At 46.1% G+C, this 24,297-nt stretch overlaps 1 protein-coding gene across 5 annotated transcripts in view; it reads right to left on the bottom strand.

Annotated features, from left to right (window-relative positions):
- TRAK1 (trafficking kinesin protein 1) overlaps positions 1-24,297 on the bottom strand; it is a 125,184-nt gene that overhangs the window by 96,128 nt on the left and 4,759 nt on the right. The gene's annotated exons all lie outside the window — the stretch shown is intronic.

Here is a 24,297-nt window from a genome sequence, read left to right as displayed (position 1 = left end):
TGGGACCACCTGGTGGGGTCCAATCTGCCCCTGGAACTTGTAAGAGGGGAAGAAGGAAATGTCTACCTTGTTGAAGCCACTATTACCTTAGTCTCTATTAAAACGGCCTTCCTCATCAAGTGCAGTCTCTGCTCTTTTCTCCAGTACCCCTTCAGTTAAGCCACACCAACTTCTCAACATTTGCTAAGCACGGTTTTTCACAAATCTTGATTTTGACACCAGCTGTCCTAGCTGCCTAGAATGCCCTTCACTGCCCAGCAAACTCCATCTTAAAATACCACTCAAATGTCACCTTGTATTTCAAGCTTTCCTTGACTTCTGTCCCGTGGCTATATATGTAGCACATCGACTATTTCGCTGCGATGTTATGAGTGTTCTCTGTAATCCCCTCTTCACTAACTGCAAGCCCCTCAGGAGAAAGAACTGAATCAGCCACCTTTACAGCCAGCTGGGCAAGAGTAAGTGCTCACTGGGCGCTCCATAAATAACGGGGACAAAGGTGAGGACGAATCACCAACAGGGAGCAGAGCTAGTCTGGCAGCCCCATGTCCCCGGGATGGACCAAGGCCCAGCCTTCAGCACAGGGGAGGTGGAGTCGCGTAGTGCCAAGTGCTGTCAGGCCCCTCCTGGCATTCCCCCCCCTAGGTTTCTGTTCAGCACAGAGGTAAGTCCCGCTGGGAGGTGAATGTCCCCTCGATCACGCAGCAAACACCGATTCAATCCAAGGCCCCCTATTCTTACGGCGACACTTTGGGAGCAAACCACAACAGATCTCTTCACCTGTTCGCAGGTAGAACCCTTCAGAGGCCTTCTCCAAGGCGTACGTTTTAGAGTGGGTCCCCCGACCCGAGGTACATTTAGGGCTCTCTGGGAGCTGAGACACGGTGCTGGAGCCTGCGAGGCATCCGGAAGTTCCGGGGCTAAAAGTGCAGCTACGTCCACTCGACACCCGACTGGGGCCAGATCCTCCCTCCCACAGAGGGGCTAGAAGAGGCCCCTCTGATACACAGGTGGCACGGCAGTCTTCACGGAACTTGCCAGGCGCCTGAGATAAAGCTTAACATTTTACAGCAGAGGAGGCAGCTCTAAATTAGTGTCTGACGTTTAAAAACCAGGGAGTCTCATGTAAAGACACAGCTCCCTGGCCTCTCAGAAGAAATCGACATATTCAGGACCACGCAGTTACATGCTCTGAGCGGTGGCCACCCCCAGATGGGGTGCGATGGCTCCGTAGGGGTTTCTGGGGCCTCCTGTCTGCAGGCCAGAGCTGGAGGGCTCTGGGCCCAGGAGAGCAGGAAAGTGCACAAATGTAGGGGAGAAGCGTCCTAAACACTCACCCAGGCTCCGGGAGATCCTGGGGCAACAGCAGGGGGAGTAGAAAGAACAAAAGGAGAAAGGGAACCGTCCTGGACAAAGAGGAAGGCTTTCTGAGAACAAACTGGCACAGTCAGGGAAGGGAGGGGCAGGGGGAAAGTCAGGGAAGAGACAGATGGTGAGGCTCACCAGCAGCATGACTGCCCCCTGCTGGAAGGTGCGTGAGGCCCAGGTACAGCAGGAGCACTGTTCCAGGAGCTTGGGGGGGGGGGGGGGACGCCGGGCCTGGCTCCGTCCCCAACTTCTCCCATCACCCCGGCAAGCCCCATCTTCCTCCGTCAGGAGCTCCATTTCTGCATCCATGGAACAAAGGCGTGGCGTTGCAGAAAAGCTCTATTCCTGCCCACACGTGTGTGAGCAGCCAGACCAAGAACTGTGTAGAGCACATCCTGCTCCAGCCACGAGGTGCTCGTGGCCCTGGTTATGCTGATTTCTCAACCTGCATTTTTACAGGAGATTTCTTGATTTTTTTTTTTTTTAAATTTTTTTTTCATCGTTTATTTATTTTTGGGACAGAGAGAGACAGAGCATGAACGGGGGAGGGGCAGAGAGAGAGGGAGACACAGAATCGGAAACAGGCTCCAGGCTCCGAGCCATCAGCCCAGAGCCCGACGCGGGGCTCGAACTCACAGACCGCGAGATCGTGACCTGGTTGAAGTCGGACGCTTAACCGACTGCGCCACCCAGGCGCCCCGAGATTTCTTGATTTTTAAAAGTCGGACACTCACTCAGAATTTTGTAAACACCCGGGGCACCCGGGTGGCTCGTCAGTTAAGCAACTGACTTCAGCTCACGTCATGAGCTCACAGTTGGTGAGCTCGAGCTCCGCATCAGGTGAGCTCTGCTTCTCTCTCTCTCTCTCTCTCTCTCTCTCTCTCTCTCTCTCCTCCTCCTCCCCCTCCTCCTCCTCTCTTTCTCTCCCCACCCCACCCCCCAATGCCCCTTGTGGGATTCTCTCTCCCTCTCTCTCTCTGCCCCTTGCTCACTTGTACCCTCTGTCTCTCAAAAAATAGAAATAAAAATTTATAAACACCTGAGGGTCAAATTAAGCATGTGTGTGTTCCTCCTGTTTGTGCTCTGGGATTTCCCATGATGCCTCAACTCTACACCTCGGGAGAATGTTCTAGGCTACATTAAAGGTGGCAATCAAAGAAAAGTAAAGGAACCTTAACTCATAAAAACTGGCCCTATTCTACCCATCTGTTTTCTATTCCGCCCCCGCCCCCCAACCCCACTCCATTTCTTTACCCACCAAGTTTCCACTTGGCCACAAGGACGGTGGCTGAACAGTGTGACCCCAGGGCTGTGCTTGAGGAAGCAAGCTTCTTACCACCCATTAAGCTTAGCAGTGATGGTAAACCTGCAGCAATGTTTGCAAGACAGCAAGAGACAAGACCCCTCTCCTACTTGGCCACTTGCAAACCATTTGTACAGACTTGGAAACAATTCATTTTTCTTGAAGTTATTAAGATGAAAGGGTGCAGACTCAAAGACTTACACACACGCCATACTGGTGCCAGAGACACTTGATACTTTGTAACTGGTGTCTTTCTAGAAAATTCCTATTATAGGGTTACACGGTTGAGAGCCTTACCTATGAATCTTCGGGGAACTGTGTTAGGAGTTACGGTCTACACCACAAAAGTTGTGATTTCACAACCTACAAAGGGACCACTGGTCTACAAAGGGACCACCGGAGCTAAAAACCACTGGCTCAACCATCTCATCTAACGGAAAACAAGACTGTACTCAGAGAGGCTGAGGAGGCGCCCAAATGTCACTGAGCAACTAGCAACAGACCCGAGACTGGTACACGGCCGAGCACGTGAGAAGCCTCGGAAAGCGACAGTGCCATCTTGGATGCTGATTTGTGCCCTACGGTTTACACGGCACCCTGCCTGGTAAACAGTAAGCGCTCAATAAACATTTGCGGAATGACCCAAAGCATGTGGACCTATTCCTGAACGTCATCCACCCTCACCAACCAGCAGGCACGGTGAGGATGAAGAACACATTTTACAAATGAGGAAAACCAAGTCTCAGAGGTGATGTGAGGAGCCCAAGTGACTCTGCTCGTAAGGGGCCAAGCTGGACCCCACACCCCAGCCCACTTCCTCCCAACCCTAATTCACACATGGCTCATTCCCAGTCTGGCGGGTCCTGGTGAAGATCCTCTAGGGAAGGAATCTGCAAGCAAGCCTTTCCCTTCCTTCACTGATCTGTGCTGAGGAACCCTCCGGAAAACCGTACCTGGGGGGTGACACTACCAACGGACGGGCTTCTCTACGAGGGGGTCTTCAGGTGGCTCCCGAGGTGCCACCCCAGACCTTCTGTACCAGGAACTGGCTTTTATGTCAAGTACCTCCGACGGGTTCTTGCACACCAACATTTGAGAGTTGGCAGCCTCTGGTGGTTTTCATTAACTAAATTTGTCTTCTTTAAAAACAACACCAGTAAGTAAGGCACGTGGCTCAACATGCAAATAGAACACAAGGGCAAACGGGCTTCTCTGTGGGCTCCGTCCTTCCCACACCTCTAATCTGCGCCTACTTCCACGCAAGAGCGTTTTGACACCCCTCACGAGAACGGGTGTGAGCTCCCAGGGAGCCCGTCCTCAGCCACCCCTTCCCCTTACACAGGGGAAAAGGTGGGGGGGGGGGGTCTCACGGCTAAGCAGTGGAGGGACCAGACACAAGGCCCTCCTGTCCCCACGCAGCACCTCGGCTCACATTCTAGCCCCAAAGAGAAAGGCACAACCCTTCTTCCTCCTCCTCTTCTGCCTCGCCCCACTAAGGGCCAGCTCCCTCGCTGTGGGCAGCAGAGGGGGTCTCCAGGACAGGCAGGGCCACACAGAGAAACCCCCATGGAATGGGAAAGAAAAGGCCAACAAAACTACAGAAAGAAAAAGCAATGGCTGTGGCCTTAAGTGCCACCAGAAGCAACTCTTTCTAAGAAAAAGGATCAACAATCACATGGGGTCAATTCCACAGAGACTAGGTGTCAGGTTCTGAGCTCTCACATAACCACACACGAACACCAGCTCGGATGATCCCTACCCCAGCAGGAACACTGCAGCAGAGACGGCCGATCCGCCCGATGGCCGTGTCCAAGTAGGGTCTGTGACATGACGCTCAAGTGCAGTCACGTGCAACTGACCCGGCAGTCTGCCCGAACACGCCAGGTTGTGGTGCAACGAGAGAGGGCAAGAGGCAGGGCAAAGTCAAGGAAGGAGCCTGCTACGCAGGCCCCCAAATGGCAAGACCAAATCCAGTTTTTCAGAAATAGTGCCTCCCGTGGGCTTTGTATAGAGACCTGGAAAAGCAGAGGATAGTACGTTACAGGTTGGACTGATTCTAAAAGTAAGACATACAGCTTGAACTGTATGGATATTTTAAAAGGAAAAACTAATGTGTATAAATCCAGCCCAAAGTTAAACCTGCACAAAAAATAGGAAGTGTCACTACCCATTAGGAAACGTTTTAGGAGCGCGTGGGTGGCTCAGTCACTTAAGCAACCGACTCTGGGTTTCAGCGTAGCTCATGATCTCACGGTTTCAGAGGTTCAAGCCCCGCGTCAGGCTCTGCACTGGCAGAGAGAAACCTGCTTGGGATTCTCTCCCTCTCTCCCTCTGCCCCTCCCCAACTTGCACTATGTCCCTTCAAAATAAATAAACTTAAAAAGAAAAGCAATTTGTTTTAGTAAGGGACAAATAGAATAAAAATACTTTCGGTTTTCCGATTTTCTTGATAATTTCTCTTAAAAGTATAGATTGTATCATTATTAAGTTATGGGGGGGGTGGATTTTACATGAAAACAGCCAGTGTCTGTGTGATCATAATTAAAGTGTTCACAGCTGCACAAACAGTGTGACAGCACGTCTGGAGAACCAAAAATTGGTCGTGGCCCTTAAACCAGTACTCTCACATACAGGGTTAAATCTAAGAAAGGAATCCAAAACATCTAAAGTACAAAATATACAAGCATGTTTACAGTGCATCTGATAAAAACATACATAACCAGCTTCCTCAAAAAAGTTAAACACAGAACTACCTTATGACCCAACTATTCCAAATCTGGATATATATCCAGAAGCAAATGCAGGGACCTCAACACCTGTTTGTACATCCACGCTCCTAACAGCATTATTCACAAACAGCTAAAAGGGAGAAGCAACCAAGTGGCCATCGATCAATGAACGGATGCCAAAAGGTGGTCTATTCACACGGTGGAGTATCACTCAGCCTCAAAGAGGAAGGAAATTCTGACACAGGCTACAACGTGGATGAACCTCAAAGACGTTACATTAAGTGAAATAAGCCAGTCAGAAAAGGACAAACGTCGTACGCTTCCTCTTACATGAGGTCCCGACAGCTCAGAGCCAGGGTAGCAAATTCATGGAGACAGAAGGTAGAATGGTAGTTGCCCGAGGCTGGAGGGAGAGGGGAACAGGGGTTAGCTTTTAAAAGGAACAGAGTTTCAGTTGGGGAAAAGGAAAAAGTTCTGGAGATGCATGAAGGTGATACTTACTCAGCATCGTGAGTGTGCTTAACACTGCAAAACAGTACAGTTAGAAATGGTTAAAAGGATAAACTCTGTGTTGTGTATATTTTACCCCTATTTTTTTTTAAAACAAATAAAGGATGGTCACTGCATTAGGGATTTTCTTTTCTCTCTCAGACTTGGGACTTCAACACCCCAGGGGCAAGAAAAGATACACACGGAATAGACATTTAAGAATATTCAAGAGAACCAAGCACACCGGCAGGTGGTGGCTAACACCAGGAGGGAAGGGAACAGAGGAGGTGGAGGGGCTGGGCACGGACGCCCATGCATCTTGTCTTGCCCCAAACAGCCCCAGTTCGTGCCTGTTGTTCCAGCGTAAGCAGTGGTATCACCCTCTGTCACACACGAGGTGTCCCTTCTAGAGAACAGGCTGGCAGGTCCTCAATAAGGTAAACACAGAATCACCATGTGACCCTGCAATTCCACTCCTGGGTTTACAGCCAAAAGGAGTGAAAGCGGGTATTCAAACAAAACCTTGCATACAAATGCTCACACTAACAGTCTTCCTAGCGCTCAAAAGGTGGAAACAATCTAATGACCAATGACCAATGCGTGAACTGACAAAAAGAAAATGCGGTATATCCATACAGTGCAATGTTATTCAGCCTTAAAAAGGAATTAAGGGGGCGCCTGGGTGGCGCAGTCGGTTAAGCGTCCGACTTTAGCCAGGTCACGATCTCACGGTCCGTGAGTTTGAGCCCCGCGTCAGGCTCTGGGCTGATGGCTCGGAGCCTGGAGCCTGTTTCTATGTCTCCCTCTCTCTCTGCCCCTCCCCCGTTCATGCTCTGTCTCTGTCTGTCCCATAAATAAATAAAAACGTTGAAAAAAAAAAAAAAAGGAATTAAGGGGCGCCTGGGTGGCGCAGTCGGTTAAGCGTCCAACTTCAGCCAGGTCACGATCTCGCGGTCCGTGAGTTCGAGCCCCGCGTCGGGCTCTGGGCTGATGGCTCAGAGCCTGGAGCCTGTTTCCGATTCTGTGTTTCCCTCTCTCTCTGCCCCTCCCCCGTTCATGCTCGGTCTCTCTCTGTCCCAAAAATAAATAAACGTTGAAAAAAAAATTAAAAAAAAAAAAAAAAAAAAGGAATTAAGTACCAAGGCGCCTGGGGGACTCGGTCAGTTAAGCGTCCAGCTTCAGCTCAGGTCATGATCTCACAGTTTGTGAGTTTGAGCCCTGAGCCCCGTGTGGGGCTCTGTGCTGACAGCTCAGAGCCTGGAGCCTGCTGCGGATCCTGTGTCTTCCTTTCCGCCCTCCCCCATTTGCACTCTCTCTCCCACAAAAATAAACAAACATTAAAAAAGGACAAAAAGGAATGAAGCACTGATACATGCTACTAGGTGAATGAACACCGAAAACATCGTGCTAAGTGAAAGAAACCACTCACAAAAGACCACGTATCGTATGATTCCATTTATGTGAAATATCCAGAATGCATAAATCCATAGGGATAGAAAGCACATCAGATGGGTAGTTGCCAGAGGCGAGGAGGAGGGAGGAACAGAAGTGAGTGCTAATGGGTAGGAAGTCCCCTTCGGGGGTGATGAAACGTGCTGGAAATGGATGGTGCTTACGCACATCTGAATACTCCAAATGCCACTGAATTACGCACTTTAAAGACAGCTACATGGGAAATATTATATGCATTTTAATACAATAAAAAAAAACTCCTAATAACAAAAGTGTCCCTGCCGAAAAGCCACAATGCGACACGACTACACAATCACTAGGATGACTATAATAAAAGAGACAACGGCATGAGTCAGGGAGGATGTGAAGAAACGGGAACCCTTACACACTGAAGACGGGAATGAGAGACGGAGTAGGTACTCGGGAAGTACTGCAACTCTGTAAATCAACTACGAAGTATCAGTAAATTGTGTGATTACAACGGGGACATTTTATGGTTGTGGAAACTATAGCTCCACGAAGCTGTCATAAACTGTCCTTGCTCGGAGGAAGTCAAACTTTCACTGTTGGCAAACGACACAATACTCTGTTTAGAAAACCCCAAAGTCTGCACCAAAACACTGCTAGACTACATGAAATCAGCAAAATCGCAGGATATAAAATCACTGTACAGAAATCTGCTGCAGTTCGATGTATCGATGATGAAGCAGCGGAAAAAGAAATCAGGGAATCGATCCCATTTACAACTGCACCAAAAACCATAAGATACCTAGGAATAAACCTAAGCAAAGAGGTAAAAGATCTATAGTCTGAAAACTAGAGAACACTTTTGAAAGAAGTTGAAGAGGACACAAAGAAAATGGAAAAAATTCCATGCTCATGGATTGAAAGAACATTGTTAAAATGTCAATACTACCCAAAGCAATCTACACATTTTACTGCAGTCTCCATCAAAATACCATGAGCATTTTTCACAGAGGTAGAACAAACAATCCTAAAATTTGTATGCAACCACAGAAGACCACCAATAGTCCAACCAATCCTGAAAAAGAAAAGCAAAGTTTTTCTTTTGGGAAAGAAAAAGAAGACTTTGGGAGACATCACAATTCTGGACTTCAAGCTATATTACAAAGCCGTAATCATTAAGACAATAAGGTACTGGCACAAAAACAGGCATACAGATCAATGGAACAGAATAGAAAACCCAGAAATGGAGCCACAATGACATGGCCAACTAATCTTCAACAAAGCAGGAAAGGATATGCAATGGAAAAACAACATTCCCTTCAACAAACTGTGTTGGGAAAACTGGATGGCAACATGCAGAAGAAGGAAACTAGACCACTTTCTTACACCATACACAAAAACAAATTCAAAATGGATGAAAGACCTAAATGTGAGACAGGAAACCATCAAAATCCTAGAGGAGGAAACAGGCAGCAACCTCTTTGACCTCAGCCGCAGCAACTTCTTGCTAGACACATTGTTGAAGGCAAGGAAAACAAAAGGAAAAATGAACTACTGGGACCTCATCAAAATAACAAGCTCCTACAAAGGAAACAATCAACAAAACTAAAAGGCAGCCTATGGAATGGGAGAAGATCTTTGCAAACGACATATTGGATAAAGAATTAATATCCAATATCTATAAAGAACTTAGCCAACTCAACACCCAAAAAAACAAATAATCCAGTGAAGAAATGGGCAAAAGACATGAACAGACACTTTTCCAAAGAAGACATCCTGATGGCTAACAGACACATGAAAAGATGCTCAACATCGCTCATCATCAGGGAAACACAAATCAAAACCGTGATGAGACAACACCTCACACCTGTCAGAATGGCTAACATTAACAACACAGGAAACAACAGATGTTGCTGAGGATGCAGAGAAAGGGGAACCTCTTGCACTGTCAGTGGGAATGCAAACTGGTGCAGCCACTCTGAAAAACAGAATGGAGATTCCTCAAAAAGTTAAAAACAGACTACCCCATGATCCAGCAACTGCATTACTAAGTATTTACCCAGAGAATACAAAAATACAGAATCGAAGGGGTACATGTACCCTGATGTTTACAGCATCATTATTGACAACAGTCAAACTGTGGAAACAGCCCAAATGTCCATCAACTGATAAATGGATAAAGAAGATGTGTTTTATATATACACAACGGAATATCACTCAGCCATCAAAAAGAATGAAATCTTACCATTTGCAATGACGTAGATGGAGCTAGAGTATATTATTCCAAGCCAAATAAGAGAAAGATAATCGGAACAAGACAAATACCATATGATTTCACTCATATGCAGAATTTAAGAAAACAGATGAACATATGGGAAGGGGGGAAAAGAGGGGAAGAGAAAACATAAGAGACTCTTAACCACAGAGAACAAATTGAGGGTTGATGGAGGGAGGTGAGAGGGGGCTAGATGGGGGATGGGTATTAAGGAAGGCACTTGTGATGAGCACTGGGTATTGTATGTATGTGATGAATCACCAAATTCTACTCCTAAAACCAATATTACACTATATGTTACCTAACTAGAATTTAAATAAAAGCTTGAAAAAAAAATCACTGTTGCTTGAACAATGACAATAGCTGCTTGGGCCAACTATTTATGAGATCTGAAATTAAAACAATGAAAGCTTCGGGTGCCTGGGTGGCTCAGTCAATTAAGCGTCTGACTCTTGATTTCAGCTCAGGTCATGATCTCACGGTTTGTGGGTTCGAGCCCTGTGTCAGGCTCTGTGCTGACAGAGTGGAGCCTGCTTGGGATTCTCTCTCCCCACCCCCTCTCTCTGCTTCTCCCCTGCTTGTTCTCTATTCCTGTCTCTCTCAAAATAAATAAACATTTAAAAAAAAAAAAGAAAGCTTATCAAATACAAATGGGAGTCATTAAGTACCTGTAAATTATTTCTGCAGAATATGTTAACAGTCACATCTTCAATACACTTTTTAAAAGATATTCGTTGCAAAAAAAAAACCAGATTCTTAAATTCAGGAACAAACTGTCACAGAGGCAGTGGGTGCAGGGATGGATAAAATGGATAAAGGGGATTAACAGTACACTTACCTTGATGAGAAATTTACAGAATTCTTTTTTGTTTGTTTTGGGGGGGCACAAGGGAGTGAGGGGCAGAGACAGAGAATCTCAGGAGGGGCACAGAGAGAGAGAGAGAGAATCCCAGGAGGGACAGAGAGAGAGAGGGAGAGAAACAAGGCTCAAGCTCATCCAAAGCAGGCCTCCAGTTCACCTGACGTGGGACTCGAGCTCATGAACCGTGAGATCATGACCTGAGCTGAAGTCAGATGCTTACTGACTGAGCCACTCAGGCGCCCTAGAATTGAATCATTATATTGTACACCTGAAACTAATATAACTCTGAGTTAATTATACTTGAATTAAAAATTTCTTAATTTTAGGGGCGCCTGGGTGGCGCAGTCGGTTAAGCGTCCGACTTCAGCCAGGTCACGATCTCGCGGTCCGTGAGTTCGAGCCCCGCGTCGGGCTCTGGGCTGACGGCTCGGAGCCTGGAGCCTGTTTCCGATTCTGTGTCTCCCTCTCTCTCTGCCCCTCCCCCGTTCATGCTCTGTCTCTCTCTGTCCCAAAAATAAATAAACGTTGAAAAAAAAAAATTTCTTAATTTTAAAAATTAAAAAAAAAAAAGTCACTGCATTGCCAAATACAACCTTCGTGTCTAGCGGCATTTAAGTAAATCATACCAACTGAATGAAATATTATAAAGCCACGAATAACAATGATTTGTTCACTTCTGGGGAAGGGTCATCAGGGCAGAAACTGGAATAAAGATCTAGGGGGAACACTGTTCCAAGCACAGGGAAGAGTAAATATAAAGAAAAACCAGAGGCATTCATGTACCTGTTGGCCATTCGCATTTAGTTCTTAGTAATATCCAACATTTTTTCACAGACATATTGGTCATTTGTAATTTTTTTTTATGCTTATTTTTGAGAGAGAGAGAGAGAGAGAGCAGAAGCCAGGGAGGGGCAGAGGGAGACAGGGGATCTGAAGCAGACAGATCTATGCTGACCGCAGAGGCCTGAGTCAGCGCTCAAACTCATGAACTGTGAGATCATCACCTGAGCCAAAATCAGACGCTTAACCAACTGAGCCACCCAGGTGCCCCCATTTGTAATTCACTACAGGATGCTCATACATACTTTTTTCTTGCTTATCTCTTCTTTAATACTGATATAGAGAGGAGCCTTATATGAACCCTTTGTCTATCAAATATAGTGCAATCGTTTCCCCAGCTTGTCACTGGTCTCGCAAACCTATTCATGGTTCCTGCTTTTTCCACACAGCCTTGTGTACTGCAACAGGCCTTTCTACCGGGAGCTCACATGTCTGTGTAAGAGGAGGGCACTCTTGTACTGCACAGGCAGGAGCTCTTCCAGCCCTATCTTAAAGAAGTGTAAAATACGCTCTACACCTAGGGCTCCATCCCCAAGGGGGCACACGCCAGCCTTGCGTGGCTCTGGGCTTGCAGAGGCTGCTCTTCCTCCCGTGCCCACCTTCAGGGGAGCTGCAGGGCTCCGAGCCCCCGCCCTCTGCGTGCCTCACAGCCTTTGCCCTGCAACCAGTCGTGTCCTTCGTGCTTTGTACAGTTTAGCGTTTCGGTTACAAAGTCGCAGAACTGTCATTTGGGGCCCGCGATTTTGCAGACCATGCAAGCTTTTCAGGGACAGATACGCTGTATCACAGCAAGAAACCCAGTATAAGGCTTCGCTTTCAAACAGTGAAAATGATCCATTATTTTCTTTACAGTTCTAGCCCCTGCATCTGGCTTAGCATGGCCTTGCCCATCTCAAGATTATTAAAATTCCCAGCAATATTTACCTCCACCACTTTTGCAGCTTCATTCTTGATACTCTATCTTTGAGCCATCTGGATTTTATTGGGTGTGAAAGTTGTGTAGGGATCCGGCTTACTTTTTAGAATGATAACAAACAACAGCAATAACAATGCATTTATTGAGTGCTACCAACGCTACATAAATCCTACCAGGTGAGGGCGCTGTTCCTATGCAGCCAAACCTCATCTTACTGATACAGGTAAGTAGTTCCCTTTAAGTTACTAGGAGGTAAATCTATATTTTTCTAATTCTCCATAGGACAGATGGGATAGCTTATTATACTTCATCTCACCAACCCCCCCCCCTTGACTTCTGTTGCTCTAATTTTGGGGGTTCAGATCCAGTTTCCTGTTTTAAAATTATTAACTTTTTGCTTACATCTGCTTTCTGTTTTGCAAAAAACTTTATTCCCTGTATACATATTTATTCCATATATGTACATATATATGTATGCATATGTATATATACATATATGTGTATGTATATGCATATATATACATACACATATATATAAATATATATGTGTGTGTGTGTGTGTGTGTACATATATATTCTTTCTTCCTTTCTTTCTTTCCCAATCTCAATGACAGTGAGATCACGATCTGAGCCAAAATCAAGAGAGGGATGCTCACCAACTGAGCCACACAGGCGCCCCTATACCCAGTATTTATAGTTAGCCTCTCTAAAGCTCTTAAGGCAGCCAAGCAGCTGCCAGGGTTCAAAGCCCACATCCTCCTACCTGTCCTCTCCTCCCCAAAGTTAGCTTTTACTATGGAATGAAAGTCCATTAATGTTGAGGTTAAATGCTGAGATAAAGAGTCATAAGTCAAATCAGGAAAACTTTATTAACAGAACACAATTTTATAAAATCCTAATGCCTACCATGCCTCCACCGTTCAATGCAGTCAACTGCTTTATTCATCTAAATTGTTTCCTAGACAGGAAATTCTGTTTATAAGTGAACAATGGTTATTTTTTTAAAGCATGAAGTGAGATCATCTGGATATTAAAAGATTGCAAACTCATCCCCCAAAAAGCATTACAGCAGTCCAACAAGAAGCAATCAAAGAAAACAGATAAATAAAACCTGACTGTGAAACAATTCCATGTTACTCGAACCAGGTTTCAAACTCACACATGTAAATTCAAAGAGCAGAAAATTACACAGGACGACGTCCTGCAAAGCAGAACACAAATGAAGAAATATAAAGGTATAATAAGAATAAAGGACAAGTGTTAAAGCTTCCTCCTCAGGTGATGTATTCTGATGCACAGGTGTCAGGGCAATGAAAGCGTTTATTGCATGTACACCTGCATAGCATGATGGCTGTTCGAGAAGATCCCTCACTCTGCTCTCCAAGACCAGGACTGAGCCTGTCGGGGCCAAGAAAAAACACAGGCAGCAGAATCCGAGAGGTCACCCTCTGAAAGCTCATTCATTCAGCCACATGGGGGACAGGGATGGGAGTGGATGGTGGGGGGGCAGGTGACAGCTAAAGGGTCTGGAGTTTCTGGGGTGATGAAAACGTTCTAAAATTGATTTGTGGTAATGACTACACAACCCTGCGAGTAAACCAAAAGCCACCAAATGATATACTTTAAACGGGTGAATTATATCTCAATGAAGTGGTCACACACACACAAATGTATCCACAACACATGTGAACGTAGGGTCACTGAGCACACCTACTACCCTTATTCAGGGCACATCTCCAAGTCCCTCACCAAACACCGTCCATGAACGATAATCCAAATCCACCAGGAAGGTTAAATTACCTTAAACCCCCATCATCCTTGGAAAGACCAAGGAGCTTCGAATACCCTTTACAGACATTTCTACAGAAAACGGTTCAACAAAATGAGGTTTCATACCCAGAAACAATAAACTTTGGCTGCCTAGAAAACTCAGTGACAATGGAACAACTATTTATGGCTCAACAATGCTCAACGGTGGGTGGGGTTTCACTGGCCTCCCCAAGAGTTTCCCAACTAATAAGGGATATTTCTCTTTTGTTGTTAAGTTGACATCTTGATACAAACCAGCACTGAACGTCTCACCCAGGAGTCCCCCAACTACGATCCACAGTGAAGTCCTGTGTGTTTCCGTAAACAACAATTTTATTCAAACACAGCTACGCCCATTACTCTAGGTCTACGGCTGCTTTCAGCTACAACAGCAGAGGCCAGTGGTTGCCACACAGACCATGTGACCCACGAACCTAAAATATTTACTCTCTGGCTTTTAGGGACAAGTCTGCTGACTGCTACTCTAGGCCAGAGGAGAGAGATCCCTGAGCCGACCTATGCACCCCAGCCATTTCAGGATCTTCTAAAATCTGGCTTCCAATTCTTCCTTCGCTACCTCCCCTTGCTTTGGTTCACTGTAAACAAAAATCACTTTGCAGTTCCGTGACTTCGAGCTGGGCCACAGAACTTGCCTTGGCCGATGGAATGTGAGCAGGTATCACATACCGCATGTACAACCAGAGACTCTGAGCGTGTTCATTGAGTTTGTTTTCATAAGCCCTGTCCTCTGCCAGAAGGCTACAGTGTTAGACAGCCTTTGCCGCCGGAGGCCAAATCCTCAAATGAGAGAGATAGGTAGAGCCCAGGTCATCCCCGGGTGACCTACAGCCACAAGCAAGGAATAAATGTTGCAGTGGCCACTGTGGACTTGGGAGCCGTGTGTTACCCAACAAAACCTGACTAATACATACGCAATTTAAAATGACATAAAGTTGGGGCGCCTGAGTGGCTCAGTCGGTTAAGCGTCCAACGTCGGCTCAGGTCACAGGCTCACAGTTCGTGGTTTCAAGCCCAGCATCAGGCTCTGTGCTGACAGCTCAGAGCCTGGAGCTTGCTTTGGATTCTGTGTCTCCCTCTCTCTCTGCCCCTCCCCCGCTCACGTGTTTTCTCTCTCTCAAAAGTAAACATTAAAATAAATAAGTAAATAAATAAAATGATATAAAGTATGACAAGTGATAGCTGCAAGAATAAAGTTCAGTGCATGGCACTGACACCACACCACCATCTAGGTTAGGATCTCCTAACAAACACTTTAAGCAGGAAAGACATGGTCACACGTGGCTCTCAAGATACTCCCCACCTTGCAAAAACGGGGATCAATTAAAACAAAGGTGGAAGGAACAAGTCAGGAGAAGGCATGGAGGGATGGGAGCGAATTTGTTTTGTTCCACACAACTGAAGCTGTCTTCCATACCTGTCAGATCCTCTGGACAACTAACCTGCTCTTTCCTTCAATCCCTTTTAAAAGTTGCAAACCCGGGGCACTGCAGGTGTCTGGTTGCTGGTACTTCCGTGGACCACTAGGTGGCGCCACGTACACACCTGGGCAGGCCGCCCCAGCCTCCTGGGTCCCAGGCAAAAGGAGCCTGGGCACCAGAAGACTTCCTTTCTCCACCTCAGCCTTGTCCCTTCCCATTTCTCCTCACCACAAACCCCCCCACAAGTAGGAAGAAATAGAGCTGAAATAACACTGAGCGATGGAGTTCAAACCTGCAGTTATGGCCATCTGAACGGACTGCTGTAAAGGTTTTTCTTGATAGAGAAAAAAAAAAGTACAATTATATTTATCAGATAAGCTGAAAGTCAACACACTGGGGGGGAAATGAGAACAGGATTCCTATCGAGAGAAGGGAAGGAATGTCAGGGTCCCAGGGCCCCCAGGCTCAGCCTTATCATCATCTTTCTAACCACTGAGAAGCAAGACCTTCCTTCTCTCCCGCTGAGAAGGTTCGGTTTAGCTCACACACGTGTTCCATCCAGAATCACAAAATACACGGTGATCCCTATCTACATAAGGCATAGGGGACACCATCCAAAGCGGGGCTTCCCCAATTCTGGAATTCAAAATCAAGCTGCACAGACAGCGAACTGCCAGATGAGGACGATGGGCACGGACAATGGGCACAGATTTCGTGGTAACCTCATTTCTGGAGGCAGCGCCACAGAACTTGGAATTAAGCTGAGCCATAAGTAAAAAAGAGTCACTAACCCTTACTGAAGGCCTTCCAAAAGCCACCGCTGTATAAGCCCTGAATAGGAATTACCACACTGAGTACCAGCAACAACCCTGAGGTGCTTACTGTCATCCCATTTTAGGGATGCACAAACAGGTTCAGAGACTAGCCGACTTGCCCACGGTCCCACTGCAGATGCTGCAGCCGTTAACACACATCTAGACCTCTCTGCCCCAAAGCCAACATGCTTTAGGCGCAGAACCCCAGGAAGCCACATTCTGTCTCCTTGGGAATACTGTCAGTCTGTTAGGGCTGAAATATCAGGGTGGGTGGAATTCCCACAGGGGCCAAGTTCATGGCACCTTGAGAAAATACAGTGAGCCAACATCCATTTATGTCCTCTTCAACCCCAAGTATGTCCAACGATGTTTCAACAGAACTATGTTAGAATAAGCATAAGAGAAAAGCAACCTATGTGTCTTACTAAACAGAGGTAGGCAAAGGGCACTTTTACCAGAATAGCTACTCAATGAAAACCTAAGGCAACTGAGCTTCCTAGAACCCAAAGCAAAAAGAGACCTCCCCACACACAACCAACAAAAAATTCACCGTCTAATAAAAAAAGAAGCTTACGTAAACAGGAAAGAAAGCAGTTCTAGCAAGAACCTCAAGAGTTCATCAAGAAATTTTTTTAATGTTTATTTATGTTTTGAGAGAAAGAGAGTAGGAGAGAGACAGAGTGTGAGCAGGGGAGGGGCAGAGAGAGAGAGAGGGAGACACAGAATCCGAAGCAGGCTCCAGGCTCTGAGCAGTCAGCATAGAGCCCGACGCGGGGCTCGAACTCATGAACTGAGAGATCGTGACCTGAGCCGAAGTCGGACGCTTAACCGACTGTGCCACCCAGGTGCCCCTCGTCAAGCAATTTTTCAGACAAATATTCAATAACATAATGGGAAGTAGCTTTAAAATCATTTTTTACAAATGATTCAGAGACGCCAGTCACTTCCGTAATCAACTAAAGCTTTTTTTTTTTTTTTTAACACAGATGATATCCTAAAAGTCTATGAAGACATTGTAACAGAGAACATTTCCATCACTGTAGAAGGTTCCACTGGACTTGCTTAGAGCTTCAGCGTTTTTCTAAGTATTTCACAAAAATATGTCACTTGCTCTCCCTGCCCCCCCCCCCCCCCAGTAAATCCATCATTCCCGTCAGGTAGAGAAATAAATTCTGCCTCCCCAACACTCCAGAAGCCTCCAAGACCTGCCCTCCCCTGAGGCCACACTGCAAGGCTTTCCCCATGAATGGAGCCAAATCCCAGCCAGAATACGCCTGGGGCCCAAGATAGGGCAGAGGGGGCCCTGGGACAGCAAGAAACAAAGAAGATGGGAGGGGGTCTGAAAACAAAGGGGAGGCTGAAGGGCAATATGTAAAACAACTATGCCTTTACCCTCCACCTACCAACCCACCTCAGGCAGCCTGGGCTCTCCTCCAGGCCAAACAGAAATAGATAAAAAGACAATGACAGTGAGACAGACAGACAGATGACAGATGATAGACAGGCAAGAAACAGCAACAACAAAGAAACAGACTAATTGAATGTTTACTATGTACCAACAACTTGCTCAGTACTCTGCATGTAGTAACTCGTTTAGCCCTCACGGTGACCCAGTGAGGCAGGTACCCTGAGACCTTCTCTCCCGTTGGCAAAGAAAGGAAAGTACAAAATAACAATTCTCTGGGTGCTTGGGTGGCTCAGTCGGTGGACCGTCCGACTTCGGCTCAAGTCATGATCTCGCGGTTCATGAGTTCGGGCCCCGTGTCGGGCTCTGTGCCCACAGCTCGGAGCCTGGAGCCTGCTTGGGATTCTGTGTCCCCCTCTCTCTCTGCCCCTCTCCTGCTCACACGCGGTCTCTCTCAAAAATAAACATTAAAAAATAATAATAATAAAAGAAAATAAAAAGCAATTCTCTTATTTCAAATCATGGGAGTTACTACTCCATGAGCTAAAAACAGGAACTGTTAAGAAGAATTTATCTCAGATCCCAGAATATAAAAATAAAAATTCTGTTAGGAAATACCAAAAGATGCTCAACCGCTACATGCTGAGAGGAATATAAATCGAGGCCATATGCGCTCTTGTTTTCACACTTCAGTTGGCAAAGCGCAAGGTGTTTGCTAATACCCAGGGTGCAGGGGGTGTGGGCCCAGACACCCCCACTTCGAACAATACAAAAATACAACCTCTCTGGCAATGTCTGTCCAAACTGAAGTCCTCACCCCAGAAATTCTCCTCACAAGTGCATTCATCACATAGGTGCTCAATCGATATCCCCTGTGGCCTTCAGCTACATCACTAGAGACCCTGAGCCAGAACCACTCAGCTAAGCTACTCCTAAATTCCCAACCCGCAGAAATAGGTGAGACTAGAAATGTTTGCTGTTTTAAATGAGCAAGGTTTGGGGGAAGTATGCTACACAAATAATACATGACAATTCAATGCAGGGAGATGTAAAAGATACTTAAAATAACGTCTAATACATAGTAAGTGCTCTATCAATGGTAGCTATTACTACCAATCATCTTCCCACCACAGGGCCTTTGTTCGTGCTGTCTTCACTGCTTGGAATGCTCTTTCCCCAGCCCCACCCCACTAATTCCTATGTATCTCTTCAGACTTCTGCTTAAATACTGCTTTTCCATAGAAACCTTGGAAATTCCACTTCAGAAATCCCCTTTACACAATCTTTTTATCACCCTCTACTTCTCCTATTAATATCAAACAGTTATATAGTAATAGTAGTTAAATAGTAATTCATGTAACTATTCTTAAGACATTTTTTCCTTTTGGGGCACCTGGGTGGCTCAGTCGGTTGAGCGTCCAACCAGCTCAGGTCAAGATCTCACAGCTCGTGAGTTCGAGCCTCGTGTCGGGCTCTGTGCTGACAGCTCGGAGCTTGGAGCCTGCTTTGGATTCTGTGTCTCCCTCTCTCTCTGCCCCTAACCCACTCGCATTCTGTCTCTCTCAAAAATAAACATTAAAAAAAAATGTTTTTTAAGACATGTTTTCCTCTTTTGGGAGCACCTGGGTGGCTCAGTCAGTTTACATCCAACTCTTGATTTTGGCTCAAGGTCATGGGATCAAGTCTGGTGGTCCAGCTCCGTGCTGAGCACAGATCCTGCTTGGGATTCTCTCTTTCCCTCTGCCCCTCACCCACTCACACGCACACTCTCTGGCAAGCTCTCTCTCTCTAATTTAAAAGACAATTTTCCTCTTCTGAAATACAAAAGAATCTCAAGCTGGCACACTGCCGTACCCTCTGAACACATAACAGAAACTCAATTATACCTCTTAAAGGTCAACAACCCATTAGAAAAATGAGCCAGGCAAAAAGATAGGCTGTTTGCAGAAAATAAAATACAACACAAAAACACCATAAGACTATCCACCATGAAAAAGATACAAAATAAAATGAAGTGCCCTTTTTCGTGACTACCTGATTAGCCAAGATGAAGAGGGCTGACACTGCCCAGAGTTGCCAGAAAGCTGCCTCTCCGGCACACCCACGGTAGACACTGAGCGGGAGCAGGCTCTGTGGAGGGCAGTGCTATGATCTACATCAAATCATAAACGCACACCCTGTTAGCTTACAGACATCCTGGTTAAGTGACCCAAAAGATACACATGCAAGAATGTTCCTTGGAGCACTATTAAAACACAAACACTGGAAATAACTGGAAGCTTCCACCAAGAGGCGTCTGCTCCAAACAGTGGCTCTTGTTTGGACCTTACGTGACCAGCATATGGTCAGCTGCCTCAGCAGCCACAACCTTCACGGTTTTTTTTTTTTTTTAGTTCATTTATTTTAAGAGAGCGAGCAGACATTCAACACAAGCGGGGGAGGAGCAGAGAAAGAGGGAGAGAGAGAATCCCAAGCAGGCTCTGCACTGCCAGCACGGAACCCAACTCCGGGCTCGATTCCACAAAACCTGAGACCATGACCTCACTGAAGTCAAGAGTTGGATGTCTGACCAGCCACCCAGGCGCCCCTCGGCCATTCCACCCACAAGGGGCAGGACCTGACTGCCCCTAATGAGGCCGTGTGCATGTGGTCACGGCCAAACTCCAGGTCACGTCAGTTTGTTTTACAAGACCAGTGCTTTCACCCCTGAGCTATGGAGCCTACTCGTGCATCAGTTTGCTTTAGCTTCTCATTTACGTTACAGCCAGGCACTATACTGTTGTTGTTGTTTTTATTGTGTTGACAAGGATTCGTGATCTATTAATTTCCAATTAATAAAGAAGGAATTAAAGAGTTTCTGTTAAAAAAGGAACATTACATCTGAGAAATGCTGGATTAAAAAAATGGATAAGGAGGGCACCTGAGTGGCTCAGTCGGTTAAGCATCCGACTCTTGGTTTCGGCTCAGGTCATGATCACTGTTCGTGAGTTCCGGCCTCACATCGGGCTCTACACTGACAGAGTGGAGCCTGCTTGGGATTTTTTCTCTCTCCCTCTCTCTCTGCCCCTCCCCTGCTCGCTCTGTATCTCTCTCTCAAATAAATAAACTTAAAAAAAAAAAATGCATCAGGATAATTCCAGATAACAGGAGACTTTGTAGCTATTTTAAAGAAAAAGGCAATATTATAGGTACTGTAACGAAACCATCATAAGAAATGGTGTCAACTTTTTAAAAATGCAGAGTTTACGGTATGGGCCTTTTGTGTTTTGTTTTGAAGAATAATTTCCCCATTTGTGTTTTTTTTTTAATTTTTTTTTTAATGTTTATTTATTTTTGAGACAGAGAGAGACAGAGCATGAACGGGGGAGGGTCAGAGAGAGGGAGACACAGAATTGGAAGCAGGCTCCAGGCTCTGAGCCATCACCCCAGAGCCCGACGCGGGGCTCGAACCCACGGACCGTGAGATCGTGACCTGAGCCGAAGTCGGATGCTTAACCGACTGAGCCACCCAGGAGCCCCCATTTGTGTTTTTTAAAAAAAGAATTTAGGGGCGCCTGGGTGGCACAGTCGGTTAAGCATCCGACTTCAGCCAGGTCACGATCTTGCAGTCCGTGAGTTCAAGCCCCGCGTCGGGCTCGGGGCTGATGGCTCGGAGCCTGGCGCCTGTTTCCGATTCTGTGTCTCCCTCTCTCTCTGCCCCTCCCCCGTTCATGCTCTGTCTCTCTCTGTCCCAAAAATAAATAAAAAAAGTTGAAAAAAAAATTAAAAAAAAAAAAGAATTTAGAGAACAATTCTTGGTATGATTTTTTCTTAGAGTGGTTTAACTATATAGATGATAGAATGTTATTCTACATTGATAAGCTTTGGTACAATCCAAGCTTTACCACTTGCATATATGGGATTTATAATGTAAAACCCTGGTTAAACAAAAAAAATTTTTTTTTTTATTTTTTTTTTCCAACGTTTTTTATTTATTTTTTTGGGGGGACAGAGAGATACAGAGCATGAACGGGGGAGGGGCAGAGAGAGAGGGAGACACAGAATCGGAAACAGGCTCCAGGCTCCGAGCCATCAGCCCAGAGCCTGACGCGGGGCTCAAACTCCCGGACCGCGAGATCGTGACCTGGCTGAAGTCGGATGCTCAACCAACTGCGCCACCCAGGCGCCCCCAAATTTTTTTTTTTTTAATTTCACAATGAAGGAAGTTAACTTAAAGAGGGTCAGCAAACAACACTGCTGGGTCTGAACCCCAAGGACTGCTATTTTACAGAAGAGGGCAAGCCAGTCCATTCTGCACCTCCTTAAAGGTAGGGGTGACAGCAGTACCCTCCTCCCCCTGGCAGGGCTGTGCTGAGGACAAAATGAGCTTCCGCAGCAGCGCCTGAAGCCTTGCCAGGCACAGAGCAACTGCTCGGGAAGTGTCAGCCTTTGTTAGCATTTGTGATGGCTAACTGTCAACCTGAGCCACAGGTGCCCACGTATTTTGCCAAACGTTATGCCAGGTGTTTCCGTGAGGGTATTTTTGGATGAGATAAAAACTTAAATCAGTAGAATGAGTAAAGCAGACTGCCCTCCTGAGTGTGGGTGGGCCTGATCCAATCCGGTGAAGGCCTGAACAGAACTAAGAGATCTCCCTGAAGTAAGAAAATTCTTCCCGCCCGACTGCCTTGGAGCTGACATCAACTTCTTCCCTGTCCTTGGACTCAAACCGCAACACGCTCTCTTTCTAGGTTGCGAGCTGCTGGTCTTTGGCCTGGAACCACGCCACTGACTCTCCTGGGTCTCCAGCTTGCTGACTGCAGATCTTGGGACTTATCAGCCCATAATTGTGTGAGTCAATTCCTCATAATAAACCTCTTTATGGATGTATATCCTGTTGGTTCTGTTTCTCTGCAGAGCACTGACTAATATAAGATTTACGACATTTGATCTCTTCCGGGTCTAATTACAGCTATAAAGTTCCAGCTCATGGCAGTTTCAGTTTGAAGGGCTCAAATCTGTCAGTGGTCACACCAGATAAGCGATCAGAGATCAGACAAGTCTCTCGGGGCCATGAGTCCCAGGGTCACCACTAAGCAGTGCAGACGGGGGAACATCCGAATCTAGCCGCAAGGCCTGCTCCTGGCAGCAACATACCCTGAACCCTCTCTCCCCAAATCCCTGGAGAGCCCTCACAGAGGACCTCGGCCACAGCGGGAAACAGGAGGCTGAGGCCAGAGGCTGGCACCTGGACCCTTAGCCAGCAAACACCCCTGAACCCTGGTCTGGTCACATCGAAGAGAGGACACCTTCACAAAGCGTGTATGAAGAGATCCTCACTCTGATACCCGGAAGTCAAATTAATGTAAATCCATTACGAAAACTTAGCATCTAAGGGAAAACCACTAGGAATGCTATTTGCACTGGGATGGATATTCTGAAGCCCTTGCAAAGCACGCCTGATAAATAAGAAGATCGCTCTTTAATTGTTTTAAAGTTTGCTTTTTTTAACGTTTATTCATCTCTGAGAGACAGAGAGAGACAGAGCATGAGCGGGGGAGGGGCAAAGAGAGAGGGAGACACAGAATCCGAAACAGGCTCCAGGCTCCGAGCTGTCAGCACAGAGCCCGACGCGGGGCTTGAACCCATGAACCGTGAGATCATGACCTGAGCCGAAGTCAGAAGCTCAACCAACTGAGCCACCCAGGCACCCCTAATTGTTTTAATATAATTTAAACTATTTGCCAGCTTCTTAAAATGGTTTAAGGTGGGCAAAGACTACCAGGAATACATTGGATACATTAAAAACTTGTTTCAAATTCATAAAGGAAAGCAATCAGGAAGGTAAAGCATATCAAGCACCTGAAACTACAGCTTCCCGATCGCACGCTAAGATTCCCACTGATCAGTTTACCTACACTTTACAGTATATGTCAAACACCCTGTGTGACAAATATTCTACCCACTCACCTAATGATGAGAGACTGAGGGGAAGCAAGATCGCTGCAAAATCATTTACAGCGTGTTTAAAAGACAGATATGAATGTTTTCGTGTTTTGCTAAAGATTAAACGTTAGCTCTAGAATATCAGCGTAAGAGGCCCTCGTCCTGAATTCCATGTGCAAAAACCAACCGTTAAACAGACCACATTCCACTAAGAAGGAGAAAAGAACAGTTCCAACTTCTGAGTTTAGAGAAAATGTGTAATTCTCTAGATTCTATTTCACATTTTTCTCACCCTGTGCAAGAAGGGATATTTCACTGTCCAATCTTTTCTGCTTCATTCAGCCAAGTAAGTACCATTCAGATTATAAATTTTCCATGGAAAACACATGAAGAATTTTATACTAGATAGCAATTGATTAGCAAGACCTTAAACTTCATTGATAAAAGACGTCCATCCTATTTTATTTGAGCATGTTTTCAGAGGATAAACCACTGAGTTTGATGGCTTAGACCAATGACAGAAAAGGAACAAATCCTAAAGCATGGCCCTGTGATGGGGAGGGACACCTGGGCAGGGCTGCTCCATAAGCAGAGCCAAAGCAATTCTCGTGGGGGCCATCACCGGTCACTTACACCTCTTCCCACCTCCAGCGCTCTAAGACAGAGCCGGTTGTCATGACGGACCCCAGCAAAAAGCTGGCCT

The sequence above is a fragment of the Puma concolor genome, chromosome C2, assembly GCF_028749965.1.
Source record: "Puma concolor isolate L17-30 chromosome C2, mPumCon1.1.hap2, whole genome shotgun sequence".
Classification (NCBI taxonomy): domain Eukaryota; kingdom Metazoa; phylum Chordata; class Mammalia; order Carnivora; family Felidae; genus Puma; species Puma concolor.
This window is presented reverse-complemented; position numbering and strand designations above follow the sequence as displayed.